General features: G+C 51.1%; 16 non-coding genes and 1 pseudogene across 16 annotated transcripts; all 17 read right to left on the bottom strand.

The window, feature by feature from the left end:
• Nucleotides 1-2,377: 2,377 nt before the first annotated feature.
• Nucleotides 2,378-2,541, bottom strand: LOC137066944 (U1 spliceosomal RNA). The gene has a single exon (XR_010902781.1). It is a non-coding gene; the product is annotated as a U1 spliceosomal RNA (small nuclear RNA).
• A 444-nt stretch (nt 2,542-2,985) lies between these two features.
• On the bottom strand, nt 2,986-3,162 carry LOC137066928 (U2 spliceosomal RNA; annotated as a pseudogene).
• Nucleotides 3,163-9,712: 6,550 nt separating this feature from the next.
• On the bottom strand, nt 9,713-9,876 carry LOC137066943 (U1 spliceosomal RNA). The gene has a single exon (XR_010902780.1). It is a non-coding gene; the product is annotated as a U1 spliceosomal RNA (small nuclear RNA).
• A 468-nt stretch (nt 9,877-10,344) lies between these two features.
• On the bottom strand, nt 10,345-10,535 carry LOC137066510 (U2 spliceosomal RNA). Its single transcript, XR_010902424.1, has one exon. It is a non-coding gene; the product is annotated as a U2 spliceosomal RNA (small nuclear RNA).
• A 1,033-nt stretch (nt 10,536-11,568) lies between these two features.
• Nucleotides 11,569-11,732, bottom strand: LOC137066941 (U1 spliceosomal RNA). The gene has a single exon (XR_010902778.1). It is a non-coding gene; the product is annotated as a U1 spliceosomal RNA (small nuclear RNA).
• A 468-nt stretch (nt 11,733-12,200) lies between these two features.
• LOC137066509 (U2 spliceosomal RNA) lies at nt 12,201-12,391 on the bottom strand. Its single transcript, XR_010902423.1, has one exon. It is a non-coding gene; the product is annotated as a U2 spliceosomal RNA (small nuclear RNA).
• A 1,033-nt stretch (nt 12,392-13,424) lies between these two features.
• Nucleotides 13,425-13,588, bottom strand: LOC137066940 (U1 spliceosomal RNA). The gene has a single exon (XR_010902777.1). It is a non-coding gene; the product is annotated as a U1 spliceosomal RNA (small nuclear RNA).
• Nucleotides 13,589-14,032: 444 nt separating this feature from the next.
• On the bottom strand, nt 14,033-14,225 carry LOC137066883 (U2 spliceosomal RNA). The gene has a single exon (XR_010902762.1). It is a non-coding gene; the product is annotated as a U2 spliceosomal RNA (small nuclear RNA).
• A 1,033-nt stretch (nt 14,226-15,258) lies between these two features.
• Nucleotides 15,259-15,422, bottom strand: LOC137066939 (U1 spliceosomal RNA). Its single transcript, XR_010902776.1, has one exon. It is a non-coding gene; the product is annotated as a U1 spliceosomal RNA (small nuclear RNA).
• A 468-nt stretch (nt 15,423-15,890) lies between these two features.
• On the bottom strand, nt 15,891-16,081 carry LOC137066508 (U2 spliceosomal RNA). The gene has a single exon (XR_010902422.1). It is a non-coding gene; the product is annotated as a U2 spliceosomal RNA (small nuclear RNA).
• A 1,033-nt stretch (nt 16,082-17,114) lies between these two features.
• LOC137066938 (U1 spliceosomal RNA) lies at nt 17,115-17,278 on the bottom strand. Its single transcript, XR_010902775.1, has one exon. It is a non-coding gene; the product is annotated as a U1 spliceosomal RNA (small nuclear RNA).
• Nucleotides 17,279-17,746: 468 nt separating this feature from the next.
• LOC137066507 (U2 spliceosomal RNA) lies at nt 17,747-17,937 on the bottom strand. Its single transcript, XR_010902421.1, has one exon. It is a non-coding gene; the product is annotated as a U2 spliceosomal RNA (small nuclear RNA).
• Nucleotides 17,938-18,970: 1,033 nt separating this feature from the next.
• LOC137066937 (U1 spliceosomal RNA) lies at nt 18,971-19,134 on the bottom strand. The gene has a single exon (XR_010902774.1). It is a non-coding gene; the product is annotated as a U1 spliceosomal RNA (small nuclear RNA).
• Nucleotides 19,135-19,602: 468 nt separating this feature from the next.
• LOC137066506 (U2 spliceosomal RNA) lies at nt 19,603-19,793 on the bottom strand. Its single transcript, XR_010902420.1, has one exon. It is a non-coding gene; the product is annotated as a U2 spliceosomal RNA (small nuclear RNA).
• Nucleotides 19,794-20,826: 1,033 nt separating this feature from the next.
• On the bottom strand, nt 20,827-20,990 carry LOC137067343 (U1 spliceosomal RNA). The gene has a single exon (XR_010903142.1). It is a non-coding gene; the product is annotated as a U1 spliceosomal RNA (small nuclear RNA).
• A 468-nt stretch (nt 20,991-21,458) lies between these two features.
• Nucleotides 21,459-21,649, bottom strand: LOC137066503 (U2 spliceosomal RNA). Its single transcript, XR_010902418.1, has one exon. It is a non-coding gene; the product is annotated as a U2 spliceosomal RNA (small nuclear RNA).
• Nucleotides 21,650-22,682: 1,033 nt separating this feature from the next.
• On the bottom strand, nt 22,683-22,846 carry LOC137067341 (U1 spliceosomal RNA). The gene has a single exon (XR_010903141.1). It is a non-coding gene; the product is annotated as a U1 spliceosomal RNA (small nuclear RNA).
• Nucleotides 22,847-23,147: the final 301 nt, after the last annotated feature.

The raw sequence follows: 23,147 nt of genomic DNA, 5'->3' as shown, positions 1-23,147 counted from the left end.
GCAGACCTTTTCTGCACTTGAGCATTGGGGAGAGAACAATCAGTTCCACTCCCACTGTCCACAACACTCAGCTCCGGGACTGTTTCTAGGGAGGAAGCCGTTTCCTCCTCTTCCTCCTCCATTTTCTCTTTACTTTCTTCTTGAGGATTGGCTTCCTCCCCTCGTTCAAATGCTAAAATTGACTCCGCCCCTGTGGCCACCCCACTTCCTCCTTCCTGTCCAATCCCTGAGGCTGGCTGGGATATTGAATTTCCCGCCAAAACCTCAGGGCCCGCCTCCTCACTTGTTTGTACATTGGGTGGGGCGGCCATTTTGTTGTTTTTCAACTTGTTGGCAAAACTTTTAGGGCAATCTCTGTAGAGATGGGTTGATTCTCCACAGAGGTTACACTTTCTGCCATTTTGGCACTCTTCAAAGGTGTGTCCAATTTCTCTACACTTTCTGCATATTACTTCCTGACATGCCTCGGCGAGATGTCCAAGTTTGCCACATTTGCGGCAAAGCTTGGGCATCCCTTGGTAGTGGATGTAGCCTCTATTCTCGCCCAACACAATCATTGATGGTATTTGACTCAGACCATGGTAGCTGTTGGGATCTGCCCATTGTTTGATGGGCACTCTCCACGCACAGCTCCAGATACCGTCCTCATCTAAAACCTTGACTGGTGGTCCACGAATAGAGCAGTATCTTGCCAACCATACAACAATATCCTCTCCACTCACAGTTTCATTAAACATCCTGACAATCACCACTTTCAGTGAATTATCAGTTAGCTTTTCCACTGTGAACATGGAGAAATTGGCTTTACATGTTTCAAACCGAGACCAGAAAGTACTCAACAGAGAAGCAGATGTAAAACTCACATCAAAACCATGGTTCAGGGGCAGAGTCAATAAACAGTTTATGTCTGTAGCTTTAAAACCCAGAGTCTGTTGGATGTACTTCCTGGAAAAGTCCAGTCTGGACATGCCCTGGAGAGTACCATCCTCTTTTCTTTTAAATTTAAAACGCACACTGTGGTGCCTCCTCACGCCGGCACGAGCAGCCGACATGATGGAGGCACCAACAGCACGCTGCGGCTAAAATCAAGCAATAAAATAAGCAATAATTTAAATAAATAAACAAATAAATAAATAAATAATATAAAAACCTGCTTACCTTTAAAACCAAGTAGATTCCTCGAAGAACGAGTCGTCCCCTAAAAGCCGCTTGTCAATGTACCTCCTGAAGGCTGTATGTCCCGTGTGACAAGCAACACACGAGACAAAGGTCCAACAAGAGGCGATCGCTGTCTCTACCGTCAGACCAGACCACTTGATCTTAGCCAAAAGGCCGAGAAGCGATGACACAATGACGCAGCGGCAGGGGAGCCAGCAAAGGCGACGCCCATCTGGGAAGCGGTGAGGGGGGGGAGGGTTGGCAAAGGCCGTACGTCGTAGAGACCTGAAACTTTGAGGGATGGTACTAGCCACTCGCTCTACAACATCACCAAGGCTGGCCCCCCGATGGGCCCGGCGGTGGCGCTACAGCCACCGAAAGTACGAAATGGCTCGTAGCTCCCAAACCGCACGCCGCAGAACCAAGTGTCTTATATCATCGGAATCCTTGGCTCGAGCCGAGCGAGACGCATGCCTCGGATTCGAAGGTTGCGCTGGCGAAATTTTCGGGTATTTGGGATTTTGTGAAAAACCTACTTTTGCACACTAGTCCTAGGTCTTTTGCCCGATCTGGCCCAAACCAGTGCAGAAAGATTCTCTGGAGTCTGACTGTCCGTCCAGATCGGAAAAAAAGTGGGAATTTCGATTCAGCTTGGCGGCGGCAGGCCGAAACCTACGGGCTGGGCGAGGCGGGGTCTGCTAGAACGGCTATAGCTCTTGGACGGAACGAGACAATTTCACCCAAGCCGGTACACCCGTGCACGGGCTCAGTCTGGGGTCAGGCGAGAAAGGACGCGGTGAATGGCCACCTAGTGGCGCTTTAAAATGAAAAAGCAACAACATGAGAGCGGCTATAGGCGAACGTATGTCGCGTGCTTTTTCACAGCACGCGCACGAGACAGTCGTACCATACGACAGAAAACCTCCATCCGAACAACTTTGCCTTTGGGACCACTGCTGTCAATCAACTCGTCCGTTGAATATCAAAGTTTGTGGGAAAAACCACATTCGGCAAACCGGTCGCAGGTTTCGACAACCTCGATGAAAACAGACGCAGTTCAGTTCTCTGAACTCTCCGGGTCACTGGCTGACACAGCAGAAAGAGACAGAAACATAACAAAACTGGTGCAACTTCACCCTTTGGGGCAGTGGGCGGCGCCACAAGCGTCAAGAACCGCACGCTTTTTCCCTCCACGCTATCTGCTTTTAACCAGTGTGTACAGGGGAGAGCGCGAACGCAGTCCCCCACTACCATAAATTATGCAGTCGAGATTCCCACATTTGGGGAATTCGCAGGGGTCAGCACAACCGGAGTGCAATGGCCGAGCCTCGCCCTGGGTGAACCACCTTCCTGATCATGGTGTCTCCCCTGCCAGGTAAGTATGAGTTGCCTGGCCTCCAGGCAGAGGCGCCCTATCCCCCTTCGCCACCCTCAAACACGGTGACCTTCCCCTCCCCCAAGAAAAGGAAGGACGGGGCACCTTCCATTGCTTGACTGCTGCGTGCGTGCGTGCCTGACCTTGATTTGAATCAGGTGTCCCTAATCCATCCAACACAAACCCCCGATTCGACTCATCAGCTCGTTGGTAAAGACTCTCAAATAAGAGGGACATCAAAAAACGTGCTGTGACGGTGATGAGTCAGCCGGCCGGCAACCGACGCTTTTGTTCTTCTTTTTTCCCTATGCTCATATGACCGCAGCTTGCTGCTTTCTCTGTGGCACGGTCATCGTCAACGGTCACCTCATCGTCATTCTGTATGCGCTTCCTGCGTATTTCTGTATTCTCTGACAAAATTCCAGTGGTGTTGTTGGTTCTTCTATTAGTCACAACAATTCGCAGTCCCCAAAAAGGCACTGCAATACCAGGTCGATGCGTGGAGTGGACGGAGCAAGCCCCGGTTCCGGCTCCATGTGCCAAAAATCAATTTAATATGCAGTCCCCGGATAGGGGACGTATCAGATATTAAACTGATAAGAACAGATTTTTTTCTTTCGAAAAGTTTTATTGTTACATTTTTTCATATTGATTTCAATTCATTTTCATGTTTATGCCACACATTTCTTTCTTCTTTAAAAAATAAAATAAACATACATGGTTACATCCATTAAAACACAAGTCACTTTTTTGTTAAAATCAGTTGATGTGTTGTGTAAAAGTCCTTGTATGTCAGTGTGGTGTTAAAAGAGGAATAAAATGAATGAAAACAATAAATATATTCATGATAAAACAGACTAAAACGTGACAATTAAAACTTCGTCTCTTGTACAGGATCAAGGGTGAGCCCCTACAAAACATGTCCATTCACTCCAGTTCTCCAGAACAGGCTCAAGGCTCCTCGCTTCCAGAGCCCAGCGGAGATCCCCTCTCCTCCGGCCCGCTGGCCCGCTGTTCCCGTAGCCAGAGTGGTGAGGGTGCATCTACGGGCGGCCAAGGTCGGTGGTGGCCGGGACCTTCTCGTGTGGCCTCGGCCCCCCCATCCGAATAACGACGTGCGGCCCACCCTGCAGCGCTGATCTTATCCTCTGCTCGCTCGCGTGGAGGGGGACCGTCACGCGTTTCCCCACCAGCAGGTTTCTGGTGACCCAGATGGCATCCTTTATCAGGTTAAGGGTGAGCCAGAGCGATGCAAATTCTTGTGTTGTTAGGGCTTTTAGGCCCTGACCCACCCCTAGGATGGCGAGCTTGTAATCCACCTGGGCCCCACCCGCTGGCAGGCACGGGAAAAACAGGGGGCCGGCCCTGGCCCACAGGTCCCGCGCAGCACCGCACTCCCAGAGCAGATGGTAGACGGTCTCCGGGGATTTACACCCGGACCGTGGGCAGGTGGGATTTTTGGCCATGCCTCTGGAGTGCATAACCGCCCTGACCGGGAGGATCTCATGAGCCACCATCCACGCCAAGTCCTTAAGCCTGTTCTGGAGAGCTGGGTGGGCAACGTTCCTCCAAACTTCTTTGGCCTCACTTGGCGTGAGGCCTGGAACTGGGCTCACCTTTTCTCGATCCTGCACAAGAGAGATAAGAGACTTATGGTTAGTTAAAATCGTCACATCTTCTGTTTCTAAAAAGTATTTCTTTAAAAATGTCTTGATAAAAATATACTCTTTTGGCAAGTTAAAAGACACTGGGGTTTTTAAATCAGTAGGTAAAATCTTTAGGCTTCTTAGGTAGGACCCCATCCAGAAACGAGCCATGGCCGCTGTCTTATTCTCTCTGGATGGGGTCAGCGCGTATCCGATGTGGAGGGCGGTAAAGCGGCTACCTAAAAACAAGTGGGGGTCAGGGAGGCCTTTCCCACCATTTTCCTTTCTTTTTTTAAAGACCTCCCTTTTCAGTCGTTCCCACTTGGACCCCCACAGGAAATAAAATACCGCCCTCTCCAGGTTGGCCAGGAATCTTCTTGGGGGACTAAAAACAGAACAGACAAGTAAAATCAGTGGTAAAATTATGGCTTTAAAAATTAAAACCTTCCCTTCCATTGTCATCTGTCTTAGTCCCCAAAAACCCAGTCTTTGCCTAACTTTCCCTAAGATGTCAGTCCAGTTTCCCCGTCCTCCACCCTCTCTGTCAAATTTTACACCTAAAACTTTCAAATCGTTGTCTTTAAAAACCAGATCCAGTCCACCTGTGTCGACGTCCCCCCACGGCCCGAAGAGCTGGGCCTCGGACTTGTTCCTATTGAGCTTGGCGCCCGAGGCCCGACCGTACCAGTCAGTCAAGTCCAATGCTCTTCGTACCGATAAAAGGTCAGTCGCTAAAAGGGTTATGTCGTCCATATATAAAACGCAGGTTGCTGTCAGTCCACCAGTCCCTGGGACGTCCAGTCCTTTAATCCATTTATCCCTTCTCAAGATTTGTGCCAGTGGCTCAATACAGGCCACATACAGAAGGGGAGATAAAGGACACCCCTGACGGACACCGCTGTGGATATTTACAGCTTTGGACAAATGCCCGTTAACCAAAATCCTGCTAACCAGACCATTGTAAAGCAGTCCCACCCAGGCTATAAACCTCCCTGGAAACCCCATTTTCTCCAGTACCTTAAAGAGGAACTGGTGCGAGATGCGGTCAAATGCTTTTTCAAAATCTAAATTTAGGACTACTAGCCGAATATTTCTGTCTCTCGCATAACAGATAGCATCTCTGATCAGTACCAGGCTGTCCGTGATCTTCCTTCCGGGCACAGCACATGCTTGATCCAGGTGAATTACGTCCTCTAAAACAGTCGACATGCGCATGGATAAAATTTTGCTAAAAATCTTACAATCAAAGTTTAAAAGAGTAATGGGTCGCCAGTTTTTTAAGTCAGTCTTGTCACCTTTTTTTTAGCAAGAGTGAAACTATCCCTATTCTAAAACTGTCAGGAAGTCTGTCCAGAGTCTCAAATTCCTTAAAAACAGTCAGTAATTCGTGTGCTAAAATATCCCAAAAAGTGGAGTAAAACTCTAGAGGAAGTCCATCTATTCCTGGGGACTTTCCTCGTTTAAAACTTTTAAGAGCTTTGTCCATCTCTAAAATGTTAAAATCTTGAGATAAAATAGCACATTTGTCTAATTTCTTTTCTAAAAACTCTAAAACTTCCTTTATCGCGTCATTGTGTACTTCTTTGGTATTGTATAATTGTTCATAAAATTCTTCAGTTTCTTTTAAAATCTCTTTTGTGCTGTGGGCTTCCCTCCCTCCACTTTTTAAAACAGTAATTGTCCCACCCTGTGAAATTATCTTTTTAAAAAAATACCTAGTACACTTTTCTCCTTCCTCTGTTTCCCTCTCCCTGCTCCTTAAAATTACACCTTTGCTTTGTATTTTGGATAAAACTGACATCTCATCTTTTACCATTTTAATTTCTTCATTAAAATCAAACCCGTCATTTAAAAGATTAAAATACCTTTGTAGTCGTTTTTGCAGCCCCATCATGCGTCGTTTAAATCTATTCTTTTTGTCTCTGCCTGTCTTTCTAAAAAAAAGTCTTGTCCGTTCCTTCACCATCTCCCACCACTGTGCACGTGAGTCATAAAAGTCTTGGAGGGTCTGCCATTGGCTGAACTGCTCCCTATATTCTCTGACTACCTCCTCATCTTCTAAGAGGGAGCAGTTCAGCTTCCACAGACCTCCCCCTACTGTCACACCAGTGGGCAGTGAAAGAGTGCAAGATAGCATTAAGTGGTCTGAGAAGAAGAGTGGGGTCAATGTAGCATCGGTTGGCGGGAAATCTCTTGTAAATAGGTAGTCGATTCGAGAGGCTTTGGTGCCGTCACCACTGAACCAGGTGAAGCCCTCCTCTCTTTGATGCATTATTTTAAAACAGTCAACTAACCTAAAATCTCTGACTAAGCTTTGTAATAAAACCGATGTCTTATCAATCTTAAAATCATCTCCCACCCTCTTTCTGTCCTTCTTTGATAAAACACAGTTAAAATCCCCTGCTACCACTAAAGGAGCCCTACCTAGCATGTGGGGCTGCAGGTCTTCTAAAAACTCATACCTTTCATTTTTATCCGTAAAACCATATACATTTAAAACGTTAAAATCCTTACCTAAAAAAGTCAGATTTGCTAAAATTGCCCGCCCGTCCTTCACCACAGTGCTGCCCTTCACCAAGATATTCTTATTGTTAATTAAAATAGCAACACCATCATTTTTGTTAAAATTGGACCCGCTCCAAATGGAAGGTCCTGGGGTCCAGAGCTCCTCCCATTTCCTGTAATTTGGTAAAAACGGCAAACCACATTCTTGCAATAAAAACACATCTGACTTAAAATATTTTAAAAAGGATAAGACGCTCTGTGCTCGCATATTGCTCTTCACACTTCTCACATTAATTGTAGAGATAGTGAGAGCCATGAGCAGTATGGCTAAAAAGGTACAAGTCATTTAAAAGATAAAACAAGAGTGGACTACAAAGACAGAATTAAAATCATGTTACATCTTGTTGCACTTCTCTTTCCTTTTCCCCAGAAATACTGGAATCAGGAAGGCAAGTGCTTGGCGCCTCAGGAGCCACAGAGGGGAACTCTTGCCACTCCTTTGGCGACGATGTTCTTAGCTTTATGTGCAGAAAAGAGACTTCATTTGGAGATTCTGGGGGCCACATACGGTCTAGATCTTCCGAAGAGGAACTATCTAGCCGATGCGATGCCCTCAGCCTTTTCTCCTCTGTTTGAACCAGAGGAGATCTCGCAGACCTTTTCTGCACTTGAGCATTGGGGAGAGAACAATCAGTTCCACTCCCACTGTCCACAACACTCAGCTCCGGGACTGTTTCTAGGGAGGAAGCCGTTTCCTCCTCTTCCTCCTCCATTTTCTCTTTACTTTCTTCTTGAGGATTGGCTTCCTCCCCTCGTTCAAATGCTAAAATTGACTCCGCCCCTGTGGCCACCCCACTTCCTCCTTCCTGTCCAATCCCTGAGGCTGGCTGGGATATTGAATTTCCCGCCAAAACCTCAGGGCCCGCCTCCTCACTTGTTTGTACATTGGGTGGGGCGGCCATTTTGTTGTTTTTCAACTTGTTGGCAAAACTTTTAGGGCAATCTCTGTAGAGATGGGTTGATTCTCCACAGAGGTTACACTTTCTGCCATTTTGGCACTCTTCAAAGGTGTGTCCAATTTCTCTACACTTTCTGCATATTACTTCCTGACATGCCTCGGCGAGATGTCCAAGTTTGCCACATTTGCGGCAAAGCTTGGGCATCCCTTGGTAGTGGATGTAGCCTCTATTCTCGCCCAACACAATCATTGATGGTATTTGACTCAGACCATGGTAGCTGTTGGGATCTGCCCATTGTTTGATGGGCACTCTCCACGCACAGCTCCAGATACCGTCCTCATCTAAAACCTTGACTGGTGGTCCACGAATAGAGCAGTATCTTGCCAACCATACAACAATATCCTCTCCACTCACAGTTTCATTAAACATCCTGACAATCACCACTTTCAGTGAATTATCAGTTAGCTTTTCCACTGTGAACATGGAGAAATTGGCTTTACATGTTTCAAACCGAGACCAGAAAGTACTCAACAGAGAAGCAGATGTAAAACTCACATCAAAACCATGGTTCAGGGGCAGAGTCAATAAACAGTTTATGTCTGTAGCTTTAAAAACCAGAGTCTGTTGGATGTACTTCCTGGAAAAGTCCAGTCTGGACATGCCCTGGAGAGTACCATCCTCTTTTCTTTTAAATTTAAAACGCACACTGTGGTGCCTCCTCACGCCGGCACGAGCAGCCGACATGATGGAGGCACCAACAGCACGCTGCGGCTAAAATCAAGCAATAAAATAAGCAATAATTTAAATAAATAAACAAATAAATAAATAAATAATATAAAAACCTGCTTACCTTTAAAACCAAGTAGATTCCTCGAAGAACGAGTCGTCCCCTAAAAGCCGCTTGTCAATGTACCTCCTGAAGGCTGTATGTCCCGTGTGACAAGCAACACACGAGACAAAGGTCCAACAAGAGGCGATCGCTGTCTCTACCGTCAGACCAGACCACTTGATCTTAGCCAAAAGGCCGAGAAGCGATGACACAATGACGCAGCGGCAGGGGAGCCAGCAAAGGCGACGCCCATCTGGGAAGCGGTGAGGGGGGGGAGGGTTGGCAAAGGCCGTACGTCGTAGAGACCTGAAACTTTGAGGGATGGTACTAGCCACTCGCTCTACAACATCACCAAGGCTGGCCCCCCGATGGGCCCGGCGGTGGCGCTACAGCCACCGAAAGTACGAAATGGCTCGTAGCTCCCAAACCGCACGCCGCAGAACCAAGTGTCTTATATCATCGGAATCCTTGGCTCGAGCCGAGCGAGACGCATGCCTCGGATTCGAAGGTTGCGCTGGCGAAATTTTCGGGTATTTGGGATTTTGTGAAAAACCTACTTTTGCACACTAGTCCTAGGTCTTTTGCCCGATCTGGCCCAAACCAGTGCAGAAAGATTCTCTGGAGTCTGACTGTCCGTCCAGATCGGAAAAAAAGTGGGAATTTCGATTCAGCTTGGCGGCGGCAGGCCGAAACCTACGGGCTGGGCGAGGCGGGGTCTGCTAGAACGGCTATAGCTCTTGGACGGAACGAGACAATTTCACCCAAGCCGGTACACCCGTGCACGGGCTCAGTCTGGGGTCAGGCGAGAAAGGACGCGGTGAATGGCCACCTAGTGGCGCTTTAAAATGAAAAAGCAACAACATGAGAGCGGCTATAGGCGAACGTATGTCGCGTGCTTTTTCACAGCACGCGCACGAGACAGTCGTACCATACGACAGAAAACCTCCATCCGAACAACTTTGCCTTTGGGACCACTGCTGTCAATCAACTCGTCCGTTGAATATCAAAGTTTGTGGGAAAAACCACATTCGGCAAACCGGTCGCAGGTTTCGACAACCTCGATGAAAACAGACGCAGTTCAGTTCTCTGAACTCTCCGGGTCACTGGCTGACACAGCAGAAAGAGACAGAAACATAACAAAACTGGTGCAACTTCACCCTTTGGGGCAGTGGGCGGCGCCACAAGCGTCAAGAACCGCACGCTTTTTCCCTCCACGCTATCTGCTTTTAACCAGTGTGTACAGGGGAGAGCGCGAACGCAGTCCCCCACTACCATAAATTATGCAGTCGAGATTCCCACATTTGGGGAATTCGCAGGGGTCAGCACAACCGGAGTGCAATGGCCGAGCCTCGCCCTGGGTGAACCACCTTCCTGATCATGGTGTCTCCCCTGCCAGGTAAGTATGAGTTGCCTGGCCTCCAGGCAGAGGCGCCCTATCCCCCTTCGCCATCCTCAAACACGGTGACCTTCCCCTCCCCCAAGAAAAGGAAGGACGGGGCACCTTCCATTGCTTGACTGCTGCGTGCGTGCGTGCCTGACCTTGATTTGAATCAGGTGTCCCTAATCCATCCAACACAAACCCCCGATTCGACTCATCAGCTCGTTGGTAAAGACTCTCAAATAAGAGGGACATCAAAAAACGTGCTGTGACGGTGATGAGTCAGCCGGCCGGCAACCGACGCTTTTGTTCTTCTTTTTTCCCTATGCTCATATGACCGCAGCTTGCTGCTTTCTCTGTGGCACGGTCATCGTCAACGGTCACCTCATCGTCGTTCTGTATGCGCTTCCTGCGTATTTCTGTATTCTCTGACAAAATTCCAGTGGTGTTGTTGGTTCTTCTATTAGTCACAACAATTCGCAGTCCCCAAAAAGGGGAAGCACACCGTTCCTGGAGGCACTGCAATACCAGGTCGATGCGTGGAGTGGACGGAGCAAGCCCCGGTTCCGGCTCCATGTGCCAAAAATCAATTTAATATGCAGTCCCCGGATAGGGGACGTATCAGATATTAAACTGATAAGAACAGATACTACACTTGATCTTAGCCAAAAGGCCGAGAAGCGATGACACAATGACGCAGCGGCAGGGGAGCCAGCAAAGGCGACGCCCATCTGGGAAGCGGTGAGGGGGGGGAGGGTTGGCAAAGGCCGTACGTCGTAGAGACCTGAAACTTTGAGGGATGGTACTAGCCACTCGCTCTACAACATCACCAAGGCTGGCCCCCCGATGGGCCCGGCGGTGGCGCTACAGCCACCGAAAGTACGAAATGGCTCGTAGCTCCCAAACCGCACGCCGCAGAACCAAGTGTCTTATATCATCGGAATCCTTGGCTCGAGCCGAGCGAGACGCATGCCTCGGATTCGAAGGTTGCGCTGGCGAAATTTTCGGGTATTTGGGATTTTGTGAAAAACCTACTTTTGCACACTAGTCCTAGGTCTTTTGCCCGATCTGGCCCAAACCAGTGCAGAAAGATTCTCTGGAGTCTGACTGTCCGTCCAGATCGGAAAAAAAGTGGGAATTTCGATTCAGCTTGGCGGCGGCAGGCCGAAACCTACGGGCTGGGCGAGGCGGGGTCTGCTAGAACGGCTATAGCTCTTGGACGGAACGAGACAATTTCACCCAAGCCGGTACACCCGTGCACGGGCTCAGTCTGGGGTCAGGCGAGAAAGGACGCGGTGAATGGCCACCTAGTGGCGCTTTAAAATGAAAAAGCAACAACATGAGAGCGGCTATAGGCGAACGTATGTCGCGTGCTTTTTCACAGCACGCGCACGAGACAGTCGTACCATACGACAGAAAACCTCCATCCGAACAACTTTGCCTTTGGGACCACTGCTGTCAATCAACTCGTCCGTTGAATATCAAAGTTTGTGGGAAAAACCACATTCGGCAAACCGGTCGCAGGTTTCGACAACCTCGATGAAAACAGACGCAGTTCAGTTCTCTGAACTCTCCGGGTCACTGGCTGACACAGCAGAAAGAGACAGAAACATAACAAAACTGGTGCAACTTCACCCTTTGGGGCAGTGGGCGGCGCCACAAGCGTCAAGAACCGCACGCTTTTTCCCTCCACGCTATCTGCTTTTAACCAGTGTGTACAGGGGAGAGCGCGAACGCAGTCCCCCACTACCATAAATTATGCAGTCGAGATTCCCACATTTGGGGAATTCGCAGGGGTCAGCACAACCGGAGTGCAATGGCCGAGCCTCGCCCTGGGTGAACCACCTTCCTGATCATGGTGTCTCCCCTGCCAGGTAAGTATGAGTTGCCTGGCCTCCAGGCAGAGGCGCCCTATCCCCCTTCGCCATCCTCAAACACGGTGACCTTCCCCTCCCCCAAGAAAAGGAAGGACGGGGCACCTTCCATTGCTTGACTGCTGCGTGCGTGCGTGCCTGACCTTGATTTGAATCAGGTGTCCCTAATCCATCCAACACAAACCCCTGATTCGACTCATCAGCTCGTTGGTAAAGACTCTCAAATAAGAGGGACATCAAAAAACGTGCTGTGACGGTGATGAGTCAGCCGGCCGGCAACCGACGCTTTTGTTCTTCTTTTTTCCCTATGCTCATATGACCGCAGCTTGCTGCTTTCTCTGTGGCACGGTCATCGTCAACGGTCACCTCATCGTCATTCTGTATGCGCTTCCTGCGTATTTCTGTATTCTCTGACAAAAGTCCAGTGGTGTTGTTGGTTCTTCTATTAGTCACAACAATTCGCAGTCCCCGAAAAGGGGAAGCACACCGTTCCTGGAGGCACTGCAATACCAGGTCGATGCGTGGAGTGGACGGAGCAAGCCCCGGTTCCGGCTCCATGTGCCAAAAATCAATTTAATATGCAGTCCCCGGATAGGGGACGTATCAGATATTAAACTGATAAGAACAGATACTACACTTGATCTTAGCCAAAAGGCCGAGAAGCGATGACACAATGACGCAGCGGCAGGGGAGCCGGCAAAGGCGACGCCCATCTGGGAAGCGGTGAGGGGGGGGAGGGTTGGCAAAGGCCGTACGTCGTAGAGACCTGAAACTTTGAGGGATGGTACTAGCCACTCGCTCTACAACATCACCAAGGCTGGCCCCCCGATGGGCCCGGCGGTGGCGCTACAGCCACCGAAAGTACGAAATGGCTCGTAGCTCCCAAACCGCACGCCGCAGAACCAAGTGTCTTATATCATCAGAATCCTTGGCTCGAGCCGAGCGAGACGCATGCCTCGGATTCGAAGGTTGCGCTGGCGAAATTTTCGGGTATTTGGGATTTTGTGAAAAACCTACTTTTGCACACTAGTCCTAGGTCTTTTGCCCGATCTGGCCCAAACCAGTGCAGAAAGATTCTCTGGAGTCTGACTGTCTGTCCAGATCGGAAAAAAAGTGGGAATTTCGATTCAGCTTGGCGGCGGCAGGCCGAAACCTACGGGCTGGGCGAGGCGGGGTCTGCTAGAACGGCTATAGCTCTTGGACGGAACGAGACAATTTCACCCAAGCCGGTACACCCGTGCACGGGCTCAGTCTGGGGTCAGGCGAGAAAGGACGCGGTGAATGGCCACCTAGTGGCGCTTTAAAATGAAAAAGCAACAACATGAGAGCGGCTATAGGCGAACGTATGTCGCGTGCTTTTTCACAGCACGCGCACGAGACAGTCGTACCATACGACAGAAAACCTCCATCCGAACAACTTTGCCTTTGGGACCACTGCTGTCAATCAACTCGTCCGTTGAATATCAAAGTTTGTGGGAAAAACCACATTCGGCAAACCGGTCGCAGGTTTCGACAACCTCGATGAAAACAGACGCAGTTCAGTTCTCTGAACTCTCCGGGTCACTGGCTGACACAGCAGAAAGAGACAGAAACATAACAAAACTGGTGCAACTTCACCCTTTGGGGCAGTGGGCGGCGCCACAAGCGTCAAGAACCGCACGCTTTTTCCCTCCACGCTATCTGCTTTTAACCAGTGTGTACAGGGGAGAGCGCGAACGCAGTCCCCCACTACCATAAATTATGCAGTCGAGATTCCCACATTTGGGGAATTCGCAGGGGTCAGCACAACCGGAGTGCAATGGCCGAGCCTCGCCCTGGGTGAACCACCTTCCTGATCATGGTGTCTCCCCTGCCAGGTAAGTATGAGTTGCCTGGCCTCCAGGCAGAGGCGCCCTATCCCCCTTCGCCATCCTCAAACACGGTGACCTTCCCCTCCCCCAAGAAAAGGAAGGACGGGGCACCTTCCATTGCTTGACTGCTGCGTGCGTGCGTGCCTGACCTTGATTTGAATCAGGTGTCCCTAATCCATCCAACACAAACCCCTGATTCGACTCATCAGCTCGTTGGTAAAGACTCTCAAATAAGAGGGACATCAAAAAACGTGCTGTGACGGTGATGAGTCAGCCGGCCGGCAACCGACGCTTTTGTTCTTCTTTTTTCCCTATGCTCATATGACCGCAGCTTGCTGCTTTCTCTGTGGCACGGTCATCGTCAACGGTCACCTCATCGTCATTCTGTATGCGCTTCCTGCGTATTTCTGTATTCTCTGACAAAATTCCAGTGGTGTTGTTGGTTCTTCTATTAGTCACAACAATTCGCAGTCCCCAAAAAGGCACTGCAATACCAGGTCGATGCGTGGAGTGGACGGAGCAAGCCCCGGTTCCGGCTCCATGTGCCAAAAATCAATTTAATATGCAGTCCCCGGATAGGGGACGTATCAGATATTAAACTGATAAGAACAGATACTACACTTGATCTTAGCCAAAAGGCCGAGAAGCGATGACACAATGACGCAGCGGCAGGGGAGCCAGCAAAGGCGACGCCCATCTGGGAAGCGGTGAGGGGGGGGAGGGTTGGCAAAGGCCGTACGTCGTAGAGACCTGAAACTTTGAGGGATGGTACTAGCCACTCGCTCTACAACATCACCAAGGCTGGCCCCCCGATGGGCCCGGCGGTGGCGCTACAGCCACCGAAAGTACGAAATGGCTCGTAGCTCCCAAACCGCACGCCGCAGAACCAAGTGTCTTATATCATCGGAATCCTTGGCTCGAGCCGAGCGAGACGCATGCCTCGGATTCGAAGGTTGCGCTGGCGAAATTTTCGGGTATTTGGGATTTTGTGAAAAACCTACTTTTGCACACTAGTCCTAGGTCTTTTGCCCGATCTGGCCCAAACCAGTGCAGAAAGATTCTCTGGAGTCTGACTGTCCGTCCAGATCGGAAAAAAAGTGGGAATTTCGATTCAGCTTGGCGGCGGCAGGCCGAAACCTACGGGCTGGGCGAGGCGGGGTCTGCTAGAACGGCTATAGCTCTTGGACGGAACGAGACAATTTCACCCAAGCCGGTACACCCGTGCACGGGCTCAGTCTGGGGTCAGGCGAGAAAGGACGCGGTGAATGGCCACCTAGTGGCGCTTTAAAATGAAAAAGCAACAACATGAGAGCGGCTATAGGCGAACGTATGTCGCGTGCTTTTTCACAGCACGCGCACGAGACAGTCGTACCATACGACAGAAAACCTCCATCCGAACAACTTTGCCTTTGGGACCACTGCTGTCAATCAACTCGTCCGTTGAATATCAAAGTTTGTGGGAAAAACCACATTCGGCAAACCGGTCGCAGGTTTCGACAACCTCGATGAAAACAGACGCAGTTCAGTTCTCTGAACTCTCCGGGTCACTGGCTGACACAGCAGAAAGAGACAGAAACATAACAAAACTGGTGCAACTTCACCCTTTGGGGCAGTGGGCGGCGCCACAAGCGTCAAGAACCGCACGCTTTTTCCCTCCACGCTATCTGCTTTTAACCAGTGTGTACAGGGGAGAGCGCGAACGCAGTCCCCCACTACCATAAATTATGCAGTCGAGATTCCCACATTTGGGGAATTCGCAGGGGTCAGCACAACCGGAGTGCAATGGCCGAGCCTCGCCCTGGGTGAACCACCTTCCTGATCATGGTGTCTCCCCTGCCAGGTAAGTATGAGTTGCCTGGCCTCCAGGCAGAGGCGCCCTATCCCCCTTCGCCATCCTCAAACACGGTGACCTTCCCCTCCCCCAAGAAAAGGAAGGACGGAGCACCTTCCATTGCTTGACTGCTGCGTGCGTGCGTGCCTGACCTTGATTTGAATCAGGTGTCCCTAATCCATCCAACACAAACCCCCGATTCGACTCATCAGCTCGTTGGTAAAGACTCTCAAATAAGAGGGACATCAAAAAACGTGCTGTGACGGTGATGAGTCAGCCGGCCGGCAACCGACGCTTTTGTTCTTCTTTTTTCCCTATGCTCATATGACCGCAGCTTGCTGCTTTCTCTGTGGCACGGTCATCGTCAACGGTCACCTCATCGTCATTCTGTATGCGCTTCCTGCGTATTTCTGTATTCTCTGACAAAAGTCCAGTGGTGTTGTTGGTTCTTCTATTAGTCACAACAATTCGCAGGCCCCAAAAAGGGGAAGCACACCGTTCCTGGAGGCACTGCAATACCAGGTCGATGCGTGGAGTGGACGGAGCAAGCCCCGGTTCCGGCTCCATGTGCCAAAAATCAATTTAATATGCAGTCCCCGGATAGGGGACGTATCAGATATTAAACTGATAAGAACAGATACTACACTTGATCTTAGCCAAAAGGCCGAGAAGCGATGACACAATGACGCAGCGGCAGGGGAGCCGGCAAAGGCGACGCCCATCTGGGAAGCGGTGAGGGGGGGGAGGGTTGGCAAAGGCCGTACGTCGTAGAGACCTGAAACTTTGAGGGATGGCACTAGCCACTCGCTCTACAACATCACCAAGGCTGGCCCCCCGATGGGCCCGGCGGTGGCGCTACAGCCACCGAAAGTACGAAATGGCTCGTAGCTCCCAAACCGCACGCCGCAGAACCAAGTGTCTTATATCATCGGAATCCTTGGCTCGAGCCGAGCGAGACGCATGCCTCGGATTCGAAGGTTGCGCTGGCGAAATTTTCGGGTATTTGGGATTTTGTGAAAAACCTACTTTTGCACACTAGTCCTAGGTCTTTTGCCCGATCTGGCCCAAACCAGTGCAGAAAGATTCTCTGGAGTCTGACTGTCCGTCCAGATCGGAAAAAAAGTGGGAATTTCGATTCAGCTTGGCGGCGGCAGGCCGAAACCTACGGGCTGGGCGAGGCGGGGTCTGCTAGAACGGCTATAGCTCTTGGACGGAACGAGACAATTTCACCCAAGCCGGTACACCCGTGCACGGGCTCAGTCTGGGGTCAGGCGAGAAAGGACGCGGTGAATGGCCACCTAGTGGCGCTTTAAAATGAAAAAGCAACAACATGAGAGCGGCTATAGGCGAACGTATGTCGCGTGCTTTTTCACAGCACGCGCACGAGACAGTCGTACCATACGACAGAAAACCTCCATCCGAACAACTTTGCCTTTGGGACCACTGCTGTCAATCAACTCGTCCGTTGAATATCAAAGTTTGTGGGAAAAACCACATTCGGCAAACCGGTCGCAGGTTTCGACAACCTCGATGAAAACAGACGCAGTTCAGTTCTCTGAACTCTCCGGGTCACTGGCTGACACAGCAGAAAGAGACAGAAACATAACAAAACTGGTGCAACTTCACCCTTTGGGGCAGTGGGCGGCGCCACAAGCGTCAAGAACCGCACGCTTTTTCCCTCCACGCTATCTGCTTTTAACCAGTGTGTACAGGGGAGAGCGCGAACGCAGTCCCCCACTACCATAAATTATGCAGTCGAGATTCCCACATTTGGGGAATTCGCAGGGGTCAGCACAACCGGAGTGCAATGGCCGAGCCTCGCCCTGGGTGAACCACCTTCCTGATCATGGTGTCTCCCCTGCCAGGTAAGTATGAGTTGCCTGGCCTCCAGGCAGAGGCGCCCTATCCCCCTTCGCCATCCTCAAACACGGTGACCTTCCCCTCCCCCAAGAAAAGGAAGGACGGGGCACCTTCCATTGCTTGACTGCTGCGTGCGTGCGTGCCTGACCTTGATTTGAATCAGGTGTCCCTAATCCATCCAACACAAACCCCCGATTCGACTCATCAGCTCGTTGGTAAAGACTCTCAAATAAGAGGGACATCAAAAAACGTGCTGTGACGGTGATGAGTCAGCCGGCCGGCAACCGACGCTTTTGTTCTTCTTTTTTCCCTATGCTCATATGACCGCAGCTTGCTGCTTTCTCTGTGGCACGGTCATCGTCAACGGTCACCTCATCGTCATTCTGTATGCGCTTCCTGCGTATTTCTGTATTCTCTGACAAAAGTCCAGTGGTGTTGTTGGTTCTTCTATTAGTCACAACAATTCGCAGGCCCCAAAAAGGGGAAGCACACCGTTCCTGGAGGCACTGCAATACCAGGTCGATGCGTGGAGTGGACGGAGCAAGCCCCGGTTCCGGCTCCATGTGCCAAAAATCAATTTAATATGCAGTCCCCGGATAGGGGACGTATCAGATATTAAACTGATAAGAACAGATACTACACTTGATCTTAGCCAAAAGGCCGAGAAGCGATGACACAATGACGCAGCGGCAGGGGAGCCGGCAAAGGCGACGCCCATCTGGGAAGCGGTGAGGGGGGGGAGGGTTGGCAAAGGCCGTACGTCGTAGAGACCTGAAACTTTGAGGGATGGCACTAGCCACTCGCTCTACAACATCACCAAGGCTGGCCCCCCGATGGGCCCGGCGGTGGCGCTACAGCCACCGAAAGTACGAAATGGCTCGTAGCTCCCAAACCGCACGCCGCAGAACCAAGTGTCTTATATCATCGGAATCCTTGGCTCGAGCCGAGCGAGACGCATGCCTCGGATTCGAAGGTTGCGCTGGCGAAATTTTCGGGTATTTGGGATTTTGTGAAAAACCTACTTTTGCACACTAGTCCTAGGTCTTTTGCCCGATCTGGCCCAAACCAGTGCAGAAAGATTCTCTGGAGTCTGACTGTCCGTCCAGATCGGAAAAAAAGTGGGAATTTCGATTCAGCTTGGCGGCGGCAGGCCGAAACCTACGGGCTGGGCGAGGCGGGGTCTGCTAGAACGGCTATAGCTCTTGGACGGAACGAGACAATTTCACCCAAGCCGGTACACCCGTGCACGGGCTCAGTCTGGGGTCAGGCGAGAAAGGACGCGGTGAATGGCCACCTAGTGGCGCTTTAAAATGAAAAAGCAACAACATGAGAGCGGCTATAGGCGAACGTATGTCGCGTGCTTTTTCACAGCACGCGCACGAGACAGTCGTACCATACGACAGAAAACCTCCATCCGAACAACTTTGCCTTTGGGACCACTGCTGTCAATCAACTCGTCCGTTGAATATCAAAGTTTGTGGGAAAAACCACATTCGGCAAACCGGTCGCAGGTTTCGACAACCTCGATGAAAACAGACGCAGTTCAGTTCTCTGAACTCTCCGGGTCACTGGCTGACACAGCAGAAAGAGACAGAAACATAACAAAACTGGTGCAACTTCACCCTTTGGGGCAGTGGGCGGCGCCACAAGCGTCAAGAACCGCACGCTTTTTCCCTCCACGCTATCTGCTTTTAACCAGTGTGTACAGGGGAGAGCGCGAACGCAGTCCCCCACTACCATAAATTATGCAGTCGAGATTCCCACATTTGGGGAATTCGCAGGGGTCAGCACAACCGGAGTGCAATGGCCGAGCCTCGCCCTGGGTGAACCACCTTCCTGATCATGGTGTCTCCCCTGCCAGGTAAGTATGAGTTGCCTGGCCTCCAGGCAGAGGCGCCCTATCCCCCTTCGCCATCCTCAAACACGGTGACCTTCCCCTCCCCCAAGAAAAGGAAGGACGGGGCACCTTCCATTGCTTGACTGCTGCGTGCGTGCGTGCCTGACCTTGATTTGAATCAGGTGTCCCTAATCCATCCAACACAAACCCCTGATTCGACTCATCAGCTCGTTGGTAAAGACTCTCAAATAAGAGGGACATCAAAAAACGTGCTGTGACGGTGATGAGTCAGCCGGCCGGCAACCGACGCTTTTGTTCTTCTTTTTTCCCTATGCTCATATGACCGCAGCTTGCTGCTTTCTCTGTGGCACGGTCATCGTCAACGGTCACCTCATCGTCATTCTGTATGCGCTTCCTGCGTATTTCTGTATTCTCTGACAAAAGTCCAGTGGTGTTGTTGGTTCTTCTATTAGTCACAACAATTCGCAGTCCCCGAAAAGGGGAAGCACACCGTTCCTGGAGGCACTGCAATACCAGGTCGATGCGTGGAGTGGACGGAGCAAGCCCCGGTTCCGGCTCCATGTGCCAAAAATCAATTTAATATGCAGTCCCCGGATAGGGGACGTATCAGATATTAAACTGATAAGAACAGATACTACACTTGATCTTAGCCAAAAGGCCGAGAAGCGATGACACAATGACGCAGCGGCAGGGGAGCCGGCAAAGGCGACGCCCATCTGGGAAGCGGTGAGGGGGGGGAGGGTTGGCAAAGGCCGTACGTCGTAGAGACCTGAAACTTTGAGGGATGGTACTAGCCACTCGCTCTACAACATCACCAAGGCTGGCCCCCCGATGGGCCCGGCGGTGGCGCTACAGCCACCGAAAGTACGAAATGGCTCGTAGCTCCCAAACCGCACGCCGCAGAACCAAGTGTCTTATATCATCGGAATCCTTGGCTCGAGCCGAGCGAGACGCATGCCTCGGATTCGAAGGTTGCGCTGGCGAAATTTTCGGGTATTTGGGATTTTGTGAAAAACCTACTTTTGCACACTAGTCCTAGGTCTTTTGCCCGATCTGGCCCAAACCAGTGCAGAAAGATTCTCTGGAGTCTGACTGTCCGTCCAGATCGGAAAAAAAGTGGGAATTTCGATTCAGCTTGGCGGCGGCAGGCCGAAACCTACGGGCTGGGCGAGGCGGGGTCTGCTAGAACGGCTATAGCTCTTGGACGGAACGAGACAATTTCACCCAAGCCGGTACACCCGTGCACGGGCTCAGTCTGGGGTCAGGCGAGAAAGGACGCGGTGAATGGCCACCTAGTGGCGCTTTAAAATGAAAAAGCAACAACATGAGAGCGGCTATAGGCGAACGTATGTCGCGTGCTTTTTCACAGCACGCGCACGAGACAGTCGTACCATACGACAGAAAACCTCCATCCGAACAACTTTGCCTTTGGGACCACTGCTGTCAATCAACTCGTCCGTTGAATATCAAAGTTTGTGGGAAAAACCACATTCGGCAAACCGGTCGCAGGTTTCGACAACCTCGATGAAAACAGACGCAGTTCAGTTCTCTGAACTCTCCGGGTCACTGGCTGACACAGCAGAAAGAGACAGAAACATAACAAAACTGGTGCAACTTCACCCTTTGGGGCAGTGGGCGGCGCCACAAGCGTCAAGAACCGCACGCTTTTTCCCTCCACGCTATCTGCTTTTAACCAGTGTGTACAGGGGAGAGCGCGAACGCAGTCCCCCACTACCATAAATTATGCAGTCGAGATTCCCACATTTGGGGAATTCGCAGGGGTCAGCACAACCGGAGTGCAATGGCCGAGCCTCGCCCTGGGTGACCCACCTTCCTGATCATGGTGTCTCCCCTGCCAGGTAAGTATGAGTTGCCTGGCCTCCAGGCAGAGGCGCCCTATCCCCCTTCGCCATCCTCAAACACGGTGACCTTCCCCTCCCCCAAGAAAAGGAAGGACGGGGCACCTTCCATTGCTTGACTGCTGCGTGCGTGCGTGCCTGACCTTGATTTGAATCAGGTGTCCCTAATCCATCCAACACAAACCCCCGATTCGACTCATCAGCTCGTTGGTAAAGACTCTCAAATAAGAGGGACATCAAAAAACGTGCTGTGACGGTGATGAGTCAGCCGGCCGGCAACCGACGCTTTTGTTCTTCTTTTTTCCCTATGCTCATATGACCGCAGCTTGCTGCTTTCTCTGTGGCACGGTCATCGTCAACGGTCACCTCATCGTCATTCTGTATGCGCTTCCTGCGTATTTCTGTATTCTCTGACAAAAGTCCAGTGGTGTTGTTGGTTTTTCTATTAGTCACAACAATTCGCAGGCCCCAAAAAGGGGAAGCACACCGTTCCTGGAGGCACTGCAATACCAGGTCGATGCGTGGAGTGGACGGAGCAAGCCCCGGTTCCGGCTCCATGTGCCAAAAATCAATTTAATATGCAGTCCCCGGATAGGGGACGTATCAGATATTAAACTGATAAGAACAGATACTACACTTGATCTTAGCCAAAAGGCCGAGAAGCGATGACACAATGACGCAGCGGCAGGGGAGCCGGCAAAGGCGACGCCCATCTGGGAAGCGGTGAGGGGGGGGAGGGTTGGCAAAGGCCGTACGTCGTAGAGACCTGAAACTTTGAGGGATGGCACTAGCCACTCGCTCTACAACATCACCAAGGCTGGCCCCCCGATGGGCCCGGCGGTGGCGCTACAGCCACCGAAAGTACGAAATGGCTCGTAGCTCCCAAACCGCACGCCGCAGAACCAAGTGTCTTATATCATCGGAATCCTTGGCTCGAGCCGAGCGAGACGCATGCCTCGGATTCGAAGGTTGCGCTGGCGAAATTTTCGGGTATTTGGGATTTTGTGAAAAACCTACTTTTGCACACTAGTCCTAGGTCTTTTGCCCGATCTGGCCCAAACCAGTGCAGAAAGATTCTCTGGAGTCTGACTGTCCGTCCAGATCGGAAAAAAAGTGGGAATTTCGATTCAGCTTGGCGGCGGCAGGCCGAAACCTACGGGCTGGGCGAGGCGGGGTCTGCTAGAACGGCTATAGCTCTTGGACGGAACGAGACAATTTCACCCAAGCCGGTACACCCGTGCACGGGCTCAGTCTGGGGTCAGGCGAGAAAGGACGCGGTGAATGGCCACCTAGTGGCGCTTTAAAATGAAAAAGCAACAACATGAGAGCGGCTATAGGCGAACGTATGTCGCGTGCTTTTTCACAGCACGCGCACGAGACAGTCGTACCATACGACAGAAAACCTCCATCCGAACAACTTTGCCTTTGGGACCACTGCTGTCAATCAACTCGTCCGTTGAATATCAAAGTTTGTGGGAAAAACCACATTCGGCAAACCGGTCGCAGGTTTCGACAACCTCGATGAAAACAGACGCAGTTCAGTTCTCTGAACTCTCCGGGTCACTGGCTGACACAGCAGAAAGAGACAGAAACATAACAAAACTGGTGCAACTTCACCCTTTGGGGCAGTGGGCGGCGCCACAAGCGTCAAGAACCGCACGCTTTTTCCCTCCACGCTATCTGCTTTTAACCAGTGTGTACAGGGGAGAGCGCGAACGCAGTCCCCCACTACCATAAATTATGCAGTCGAGATTCCCACATTTGGGGAATTCGCAGGGGTCAGCACAACCGGAGTGCAATGGCCGAGCCTCGCCCTGGGTGACCCACCTTCCTGATCATGGTGTCTCCCCTGCCAGGTAAGTATGAGTTGCCTGGCCTCCAGGCAGAGGCGCCCTATCCCCCTTCGCCATCCTCAAACACGGTGACCTTCCCCTCCCCCAAGAAAAGGAAGGACGGGGCACCTTCCATTGCTTGACTGCTGCGTGCGTGCGTGCCTGACCTTGATTTGAATCAGGTGTCCCTAATCCATCCAACACAAACCCCCGATTCGACTCATCAGCTCGTTGGTAAAGACTCTCAAATAAGAGGGACATCAAAAAACGTGCTGTGACGGTGATGAGTCAGCCGGCCGGCAACCGACGCTTTTGTTCTTCTTTTTTCCCTAT

This window comes from Pseudorasbora parva, unplaced genomic scaffold, assembly GCF_024679245.1.
Source record: "Pseudorasbora parva isolate DD20220531a unplaced genomic scaffold, ASM2467924v1 scaffold_33, whole genome shotgun sequence".
Lineage (NCBI taxonomy): Eukaryota > Metazoa > Chordata > Actinopteri > Cypriniformes > Gobionidae > Pseudorasbora > Pseudorasbora parva.
Note: the sequence above shows the minus strand (reverse complement) of the source record. Positions and strands in the feature narration are given on the sequence as shown.